The sequence below is a fragment of the Priapulus caudatus genome, unplaced genomic scaffold (genome assembly GCF_000485595.1).
Source record: "Priapulus caudatus unplaced genomic scaffold, Priapulus_caudatus-5.0.1 Scaffold299, whole genome shotgun sequence".
NCBI classification, from domain to species: domain Eukaryota; kingdom Metazoa; phylum Priapulida; class Priapulimorpha; order Priapulimorphida; family Priapulidae; genus Priapulus; species Priapulus caudatus.
The window spans coordinates 95,613-105,788 of record NW_014577360.1 but is presented as its reverse complement, the minus strand read 5'-3'; the positions used below and the strand labels follow the sequence as shown (position 1 = coordinate 105,788).

Sequence of the window (10,176 nt, the reverse complement as noted above, 5' to 3'; positions counted from 1 at the left end):
ATGACATGGGGGGTAATTGTCCGGGGGGTAATTGTCCGGGGGGTGATTGTCCGGGGGGTATTTGTTCTAGAATCATATAAACAGATGTCTTAGCTGTGGTGTCTGTGAATTTTGAGTTTATTGAAGCACGAATAGTTTAATTAATTATCAAATATATATGCGCGGTATCGCTCATAGGCTAAAATTTCCGCACGTTCGTGAGATTTTTCCCAAAAATGTCAATTTCAACGTTATGAAACTAACATGTGTCTGTATGTATCTAGAATTTTAGAAATGTAACTCAATTCATTCGCGCCATATGATAGTTACTACACTTTTCTACCGTCCATAGCCGTGCGTATATTAGCCTATGAGCGATAACCGCGCATATATTTAGCGTAATTAATTAAACTATTCGTGCTTCAATAAACTCAAAATTCACAGAGACCACAGCTAAGACATATGAGTATTATGTATCTAGAATTTTAGAATTGTAACCCAAATCGTTCGCGCCATATGATAGTTAGTATACTTTTCTACCGTCCATAGCCGTGCGTATACATTAGCCTATATGAGCGATACCGCGCGAATATTTTTGGTAATTAATTCAACTATTTGTGCTTAAATAAACTCAAAATTTTCGGAGACCACAGCTAAGACATTTGTTTATATGTATCTAGAATTTTAGGATTGTAACTCAAATCGTTTGCGCCATATGATAGTTAGTACACTTTTCTACCGTCCATAGCCGTGCGTATACATTAGCCTATATGAGCGATACCGCGCGTATATTTTTGGTAATTAATTAAACTATTCGTGCTTCAATAAACTCAAAATTTACGGAGACTACAGCTAAGACATGTGATTATATGTATCTAGAATTTTAGAATTGTAACTCAAATCGTTCGCGCCCTTTATGATAGTTAGTACATGTGCTGTGGTACGTGTCTGTGAATTTTGAGTTTATTGAAGCACGAATAGTTTAATTAATTATCAAATATATACTCGCGGTATCGATAGGCAAAAATTTCCGCACGTTCGTGAGATTTTTCCCGAAAGTGTCAATTTCAACGTTATGAAATATGTGTCTGTATGTATCTAGAATTTTAGAAATGTAACTCAATTCGTTTGCGCCATATGGCAGAGTTATATATTGTAGGGGATTCGCACTACCGTAGTAGAATGTCTGTAATAGACGGATAGAGATAAAACAAGACAAGAAGTAACGTTCACTGGTGTTTACTCAATCTCTAATACAATACATGAGGTATCCGTGCACTACCGAAAGCAAGAGCGGTTACTACACACTACACCTTTCTCAGCGGGTGGCTGGTACAAGAGCCCCGAGATTTAGGCCGGTGACCGAGATTACGGCACGGTTATGGATTATAATATGCACTTTTTGGTATGCAATAGGAATAATGGATCAGGAAGGGTATGGTTGGGTGGGTGGGTGTATGTTTTGGGCTCTAGGGGTACATTCCCCTCTGTGCTATCCTCCGAGTCATACTTATACCGTGACACCTAAACAGAACGATTACCCCCTCAGGTGAATCTCGTAGTTCTGCTAACGGGCGTAAATCTACCTGTGCCCCTACCTCACTACTCCCGCTCTCTGTCCCACGATTCTGTTCGTGGCCTACCTCAGCGAGTCCGAGGCCGTATATCCCAGGCCCTTGCATTAACCTGTGCGTCTACCTAGCACCTCGACTTATTCCCTTAGAACTATATGCCTTGTCTCGGGAATTCGGGCATTCTACGCATTTCAGAAAACTCGTAACCCGAAATCAAGACCCTCTACCACGCTGTCCAGTAAAGGTTTAATAACTTCACATGTAACACATGCCATCGTTTCTATAGGTAATTCAGTCATGGCTAACGTAAAAAAATAATCTGATGTTGAGGGTGGTGAAGGGGATAGTGGCGGTAACAGTTATAGGTGGAGAAAAGTGCTTTACTATTTCGCTAAGTAATACGCTCGTACCTTTGCAAGCTAGTTTAATACGAAATCTATTTATGCCGACACAAGAACTTGTTTCACTCACCCGCCTCGAAGTATCTCCTTGATTGTTTGTTGTCTTTTCAACTGATATCTCACTATATTGTCGCTGCCCGGCATCAGCTGCTTCCTGTCGGTCCTTGCGTATAGCTGAATCGCGCGTGTTTCTGCGTCGTCCCTGCTTCTTCCGTAGCCAGGTCGTACAAGATCAGTTCTGGCTTATATGCGCTATTTGCAGCGGCATATCACTGTCACTTTGCATTTCCATACATTTTGCTCGTATGGCGAAACTCTGCATAACGAATGTCACAATCTTCTTTTCTTCTCTTTCTTCTTCCTCTTCTCCCACATTTTTTTTTTCTTCTTCTTCTTCTTCTTCTTCTTCTTTTTTATCATCGTTACAGCTGTCTTCACTCAGTGTTTCTCTTGACTCTCGTGCATCATATAGCTATAGTTCGTTGTTTGGCAAAGGAATACCCAAGTTCGACTGGTCCTGCACCACAATGTAGGCGTTAGATTCGCACTACCTTAGTAGAAGTTCTGTAGTAGACTGATAGAGACAAGACAAGACAAGAAGCATGTAAGAGAGTTTTCACCCAACACTTTACGCCAAATTAAATTAATCGAGGTATATTATATGGAGGAGGAGATTTTATGTCATTTACTTACGTCTTCCACTGCTGATCCTCACACCCCCTCCTTCCACAAGTCGTAATACCGCGCTCGTTAGTAAAGGCTGTTATGTATGCATGTCACTCGTCGCCGCATGCTGCACACCTTGGGTTTGATAAAACATACCGTAAAATAGCAAATAAACATTTTTTGGCCACGCATGTATCAGCAAATTCACAAATATGTCAAGGAATGTGTGCCGTGTAATGCTAGGAAGTCACGGAGAGTCAACGCTCCACTGCACGAAGCCCCTATGCCGACAGCGGTCAATGAGACAGTCAGCATAGATGTCGTAGGGCTGTTGCCGATGACAGAAGACGGGTATAGATATATAGTTACGTTCGTAGATCTTTACTCCGCGTACCCTGAATGCTACTGCACGACTAATAAGTCATCAGCAACTATTGCTAATTTAATTCTAAATTCATACATCCCGACGCATGGCTGTCCACTGCGTTTTCTTACAGACCGAGGGTTGGAATTTTGTAACTCATTGATGAAGCGTATTTCAGAAGTCTTCAGGATACATCACGTCAAGACGGCCCCATTTCATCCCGCGTCCAACGCGGTATGCGAACGGTATCGCACGATGAACAATATGTTAGCCTGCTTAGTAAGTTCTCGACATACAGAATGGAAACAGGTGTTAGGACCCATTATTTTTGCGTACAGGACGGCAGAACATAGTACAAAGGGATTCTCACCCTTCTACCTCATGTACGGCAGACCCCCGGTGCTCCCTTTAGACACACTGTTATTACCACGTGGCCGTCTGTATGCGAGCGATCCAGTATCAATCGCGATAGATAACATGCATCAAGCATGCACGCTTATGCATCAACGCACCGCGCAAGTGCTAGAACGTAATAAGAAGTTGTATGACCGTTGAGCAAGGAATCAACAATTTGAGGTAGGTGACGAGGTTTATTGGTATAATCCTACAGTCATACCCGGAGCCAGTCGGAAGTTAGCTTCGTATTGGCGACCGTATCATGTAATACATGAGAAATTATCTCCGGTACAGTTCCGGATTAGGCATACGCGTACGGGTAATATGCGTAATGTACACGTCGACAGTCTCAGGTTTGCATACCCTAGCGGAATATGGGGTGAAACACTAACCAATACTTTACCTCGACAGGGGGCGGCAGTGTCACCACAGCGAAAGGAGGAGGAAACGACGCCAAATGACAGACCCCAGCATGCGTACGATGCTGAGGATAATAATGGCGGGCAAATTTCCTTGCAGTGGGAGGAGGAGGACGAAATCCCACTAGCCAGACTCCGTGAACGCCGGCAAGTGGCACTGCGTTCCCAGGGGGATCTTTAAAATGGTATCATATTTCTTCCAGACTCGTGCTAGCCACGCTGTGTTGGCATGTACTGACACCGGCGGTGGTGGATTCTACACTACAGCCGACGAACGGGGCACTGTTTGTCAAGAAAGACCAGTTGTCAGAGTCACAAAACACCTGGTTGATAGCATTTTCCGTAAACACCTCTGCATTAAACCTCTACCTTACCCGAATGCATGTAGAGATTAACCATTTGCAAACGCCTATTTCCCCGTATAAGGCGATGCCTTCTTATCCTGCTTGGAGTGGCGAACAAGCATTCGCGCATGATCTGTATGAAATGCTCCAGACTCATTTACAGTGGTTTCTTCGTAGATAGGATGCATTGAGCGCACGTGTGCATGGGTTGCATTCTTTCCATAGAACACGACCAGAGCGATCTTTGTTTGCTGGCGTCGGTAAGTTAGCAAAATGGTTAATAGGTAGCGCTACAGAGGATGACATCGAGTATCTCCAGGGTCAACTTAACGATATGCAGATTTCCCAATCCCATCTTTCGGCTCTTTTGGATGACAGCATCACAATAATAAATTTAACTCGTATAAATACTGAATTAAATACTAAACTGTTGAAGCAAGTAGTTGATCACAGTAATTTTATTGCAGATCGGGTGCAATATATACCCAGGGAATTGGAAGATTTTGAGGGTTATACCTTAACGGAATTTAAATATTTAACTCGCATATATTTGGCCATAAATGGGCTCACACTTGCATTTGATCAGTTACAGTCAACCATAGATGCCATAACAAGAGCGGTCGATACTCTACTGGGGGGGTAGATTATCAACAGATCTCATTCCACTCCATAACCTGTTAGGAATTTTAACGAACATTCAATTGCTTTTACCCTCAACTCTTCAATTGTCACATACACCAGCAGAGTCACTCTTAAAATATTACGAGATAATAGAGGCAGTGGTTATTCCTTCGCCGCATGGCTTGCATGTACTCGCGTCGGTACCGCTAAGACAGAAGGAATCCTTATTCGATATATATGAAATTCTGACCCCTCTTGTCTATTTACCAGGTGCAAATTCATTGCTAGCAACCGCAGCACGATACAACGTGGCCCATAAATACCTTGGGGTTACACCCGACCATGATTATTACATACAACCGGATTTGCATGAGACGCTGATGTGTTTGCATAACGATCACGATTTCTGCCCATTAAACACACCAGTCTACCCATCGTCTCAGATTAATTCGTGTGGAATGGCGCTTTTCCGCAATTTACCCACAGAAATTAATATTAAATGTGAAAAGGTGGTGTCTTTTCGGCGAGACCGCGGCCGGAGGCGCATTATTTGTCGCATGGAATTTGGGTAGTAACCACACCGTTTCCGTTTTATGTCACGTCGTCTTGTTATGGCTGGGACACAGAGGCCCCGCGTGTAACAGAGCACCTCATTACCAACCAGCAGTTGATAACGTTAGAGTCAGGCTGTAAGGCTCATTCCGATTATTTTCAACTACCCTCGTATTATGTTCATCAATCCAGGGAGGAGATTGTGCCGCCGTCGTTCCAGCTAGATAGTTGGCCTGATATTCCACAGTTATGGCAGCCATTACTTGAAACAGTGGGAGATCCAGGAGCTAATGCAACGAGCAGGATGTCTCGCATACATATGGTGGTGCCCAAAGCTTTGTATACCCATTCGGATTTCGAAGTTGCATTCAGGAAGTTAGAGGATTCTGTTAGGAAGAATCAATCACTACTGTATGGGAGAGATGTTACGTCACGTGCTACGGCATTTAACGCGCCTATGCACTATGCTTCAACCTATGCAGGTTTAGCTGCGCTAGCGACTGTAATATTTGCAGTATACATTTGCGTCAGGTGCTGCGGATGCAGCCCCTGCCAATATTGTCGTCATAACGGACGATCACGAGCGAGCGAGCGTCCGGCTGAGATCAGGGAGTTGCGGCAGCCGTTTGTGGTGAGGCCGGCATCACCACCTCGCGCTGTCGTAACACCGTCTCAACCAAGCCTAACGTTCATACCTGCCACACCGCCACCCCACACCTCACGTCTAATCCCACCAGTACGCACATCTCACCGGCCCACCGGTCACATCGGGTACGATCGGCCGGGTGAGGGGCCGTGATCGTATAGTAGTTAGTACCTTGCGTTGTGGCCGCAATAACCCAGGTTCGAATCCTGGTCACGGCACCACAATGTAGGGGTGTTATTCGCACTACCGCAGTAGAAGGTCTGTAATAGACTGATAGAGATAAAACAAGACAAGAAGTAACGTTCACTGGTGTTTACTCAATCTCTAATACAATACATGAGGTATCCGTGCACTACTGAAAGCAAGAGCGGTTACTACACACTACACCTTTCTCAGCGGGTGGCTGGTACAAGAGCCCCGAGAAGCGGCTGCTCTCCACTATTTATATGGCGTTCCCTTTCCTACGTCACCTCTCGTTATAGCTCCCTTCTCTGGCCAACCGGCCATACTAAATACGGTGGGGGGAGTATTACAACTGCTACCTTACACTACCGAATATGGTGGGGTATAAGCGGTTGCCGCACTTGGCTCGGATCCATAGTCCGATTCTGGCCCCCTGATATTAATAGGGTCATCTGGTCAGTGTCTAGCGGCTTGTCACAATCCGCAAGAACTCGTGGCTTCGTGACTGCGGCTTCTAGCTAGCCGGCGCCATCTCGAGTCACGGCTCTCTTGATCTCCGTGTCGACCGCTTACTCTCCCGTCTCTGCTTTATACATCTCCCCTGACTGCGTTCCCGCATTGCCATCATTTCTCATATCGCGTAGGATTTGCCCGCTTACAATATATATTATAGGCCTAGTACACTTTTTAATTAATTAAACTAATCGTGCTTCAATAAACTTAAAATTTACAGAGACTATAGCTAAGACATGTGTTTATATATATATGTATCTAGAATTTTTGAAATGTAATTCAATTCGTTCGCGCCATATGATAGTTAGTACACTTTTCTACCGCTCATAGCCGTGCGTATATTAGCCTATGAGCGATACCGCGCGTATATTTTTGGTAATTAATTAAACTATTCGTGCTTCAATAAACTCAATATTCACGTTCAGTTAGTACACTTTCCTACGGCCTATAGCTTAAGAGCGCATGGTGGTGGTGGGGTGGAGGGGTTATCGGCTGCATGTGTGCGACTGCAATGCGCCAGTGTGCTCAATAGGAGCGGTGGCCCTTGGAGGGTTCGGAATCGGCGGCCGCCATATGCGCCCGAGGCTACGTTATTGCTCCACGTACGTAGGTCAAAGGTTGTACACTGCGCGCGGAAAACTATGTTTCTGCAAACTACTTGTATCGTTCGCTGACCAACTACTATAGTATGATTTAGCAAACTAGTGTGGGGGAATTGTGGTTCATTGGCGCGCGCACCTGTTGGTAGGAAATATGCACACGTGTTACTGTAAAGAAAGATAAGGTTTTTATAAATATCATGTTGGTGGCGTTACAATGTGTATGGTTGGCGGAAATATGGTGTGTGTACGGTTGTAAACCGACATATGGTTGGACTAAATTGACAAAACAAACCGTACACCATACCGCTGTTGGCATTAGTGTATCTGAGACTTTGACCAATGAAATTTGGCAATGCGACCTTGAAATGGGGGTTTCGCATGTTTGATGTTTAGGGCGTATTCTCGCATATTCATAACCTATAATCTCGATCATTAATTATTATAAATGTATTATTATTCTTTACGTGTTATATATGTAATCAGGAGCGTATAATGACAAATTTTTGTCACAGTAATGACTTGTCACAGTAATGACTTGTCACAGTAATGACTTTGTCACAGTAATGACTTGTCACAGTAATGACAGTAATAAATTTTTGTTACAATAATGACAAGATATTTGTCATTATACGCTCCTGATGTAATGTATATTTATGTATATTATATGCAGTGTTCTCTTGATTGTATATATATATATATAGCAGTTCGGTAATTTTTTTCAGCAGCTGTTCAAATAAGCGTTGATAAGATAGTATTTAGATATTATTTCTAAACTGATTATCCGGTCCTATGCTGTACTATGTTGCAGTTACGAACCTTATCCCTCTTATTCTTATGCTTCTCCTTATTTTTTAGCTCATTAACAATTATTTTTGTGGTTTCATTATATCACCGGGGATACGGAGGTGGAGATCGAGTTCAGTTTCCAGGGTAAAAAATATCCCACTTCTCACTTTCCGGTTAAATAATAATTTAGGGTTTTCTACGTCCCGGTTGCCTTCTATTCACGATTCATGGAAATTTCATCCGGTATTTTTCAGCTGTCGGATAATTAACATGGTCCAATTCTGCATCCCAAAAAGAATCGTTTCCATTTTATACTAGCCGGGATGCATGTATATGAGTTTGCTATCACGCGCCAATTGTCATATCAATTACTACTATATAAGCTCATATCAGCAAAGACAATTGTCGTGACTGTAGTTGGCATATGTCGCGTGTCGGGGAAAGCTTTTGGAAACGCCGACTCTGGAAAAGATGCGGTCGGATTTGTTCGCCGGATAGGGTGGAGGGCGAGTGGTTACAGGTAGCCATGACTAGGGCGTAGTCGGCACCCCATCTCGCTGGGATTTTTTTTTTATCAAAAGATCATTTCATAAAAGCGCGTTCTACGCCGCGCGCCTTGTTTATCCGTACACTAATCATATATGTTAAACGCCAATTGAACCTGTGCCTCCGCACACGGTGAGCTTCGTGCTGATGCCCGTTACCTTTCGTCTTTCTGCGTGAAAACTTCTCAGTGAACCATGCAGTTTGTGATATTATAGCTCTAGTACACCTCTCGTCGTTGAGTGAACGCAACATATGCCACGTATATAGCACAGTGTGTGGTATGCTTCCCGCAGCATACTGTAGTACACTGTCACGTTGATGCCATTTACCAGCTCATGCGTAATAGTTTTCGAGACCTATAATGTCGTATCCGCGATCAGATAACGTATAGTAGATTCACTTACATCGTAATGGCTATTTGTGACATTTATTGCCACACGATGACGCCACTTGCTAAGGTGAAAGCGAGGTTACTGAGAGAGGTGTACCTGAGACAGAGCACGTATATCATCTGCCTAAGAGTTGTGTTTTAATATTAATTAGTAAAATTCCTGCAGATTAATTTAATAAATATGTAATAAATGTCAACCGTGTCATCCCTCGTATACTAACTGCTAACCAGTAAAAACGTTTATCCTATGCTGGGATATTCAGGATAATAACATTTCAAGATATTTTAGATAACACCAATACAGCCAATGAAATATACCTGCTGTGCATAAAATAACAACAAATAGACTGGTTTCAGTGTTACAACCCAAAGTTAGTGTACTTTCCTATTTAAATTGCCCTGTTATAATCCGTATTCTGAGAGTGGTGAATGACGTCATGCAACTCGCCCACATTTTCTATTTTCGCCCCGGCAGAGAACCAAAACAACTAATCTGAATCCCTGCCTGTCATATTTAGGTACGCGTTTTCTTTCGCGACTACTGGGGTTTTATGCAGAAACTATCGCAAACCACAATAGATAGCACGTGACGTCACGTTAACCACCCGCACATCCTAGCTTATATTACCATTGTGAGCCTAATTATTGTAGAATATAATGCGATCGTTACCTGACTAAACGCCAATCAAAGAGTTTCACTAAACGATTCAGGTTTGCCTCATACTACCGCGAAAGATAGATACCCTAAATACTCCTATCTAGACGCTCTAGGTAAATACTTGCGATACATAATTCGATACTCCATTCTATTTTGAATATATAATTTCCAAAGATTTTCTCTATATATCTCTCATATGAGGAAACTAGCAAGACTAGCTATACAAGGAATTTACATTTTTCTTTTTATTTAATTTTATATCAAAAAATAATATCTATCTGTCTATCTACCTACCTACTTATCTATCTATCTATTTATCTATCTAACTATCTATCTATTTATCTATCTAACTAGTTAGCTATCTATATGGCTGTCTATTCATTGATCTATCTATCTACGTATGTATGTATGTATGTATGTATGTATGTATGTATGTATGTATGTTTGTATGTATGTATGTATGTATGTATGTATGTATGTATGTATGTATGTATGTATGTATGTATGTATGTATGTATGTATGTATGTATGTATG

At 42.5% G+C, this 10,176-nt stretch overlaps 1 non-coding gene across 1 annotated transcript; it reads left to right on the top strand.

Annotated features, from left to right (window-relative positions):
* The first annotated feature begins 6,108 nt into the window (after window positions 1-6,108).
* On the top strand, window positions 6,109-6,180 carry Trnah-gug. The gene has a single exon. It is a non-coding gene; the product is annotated as a tRNA-His (tRNA).
* Window positions 6,181-10,176: the final 3,996 nt, after the last annotated feature.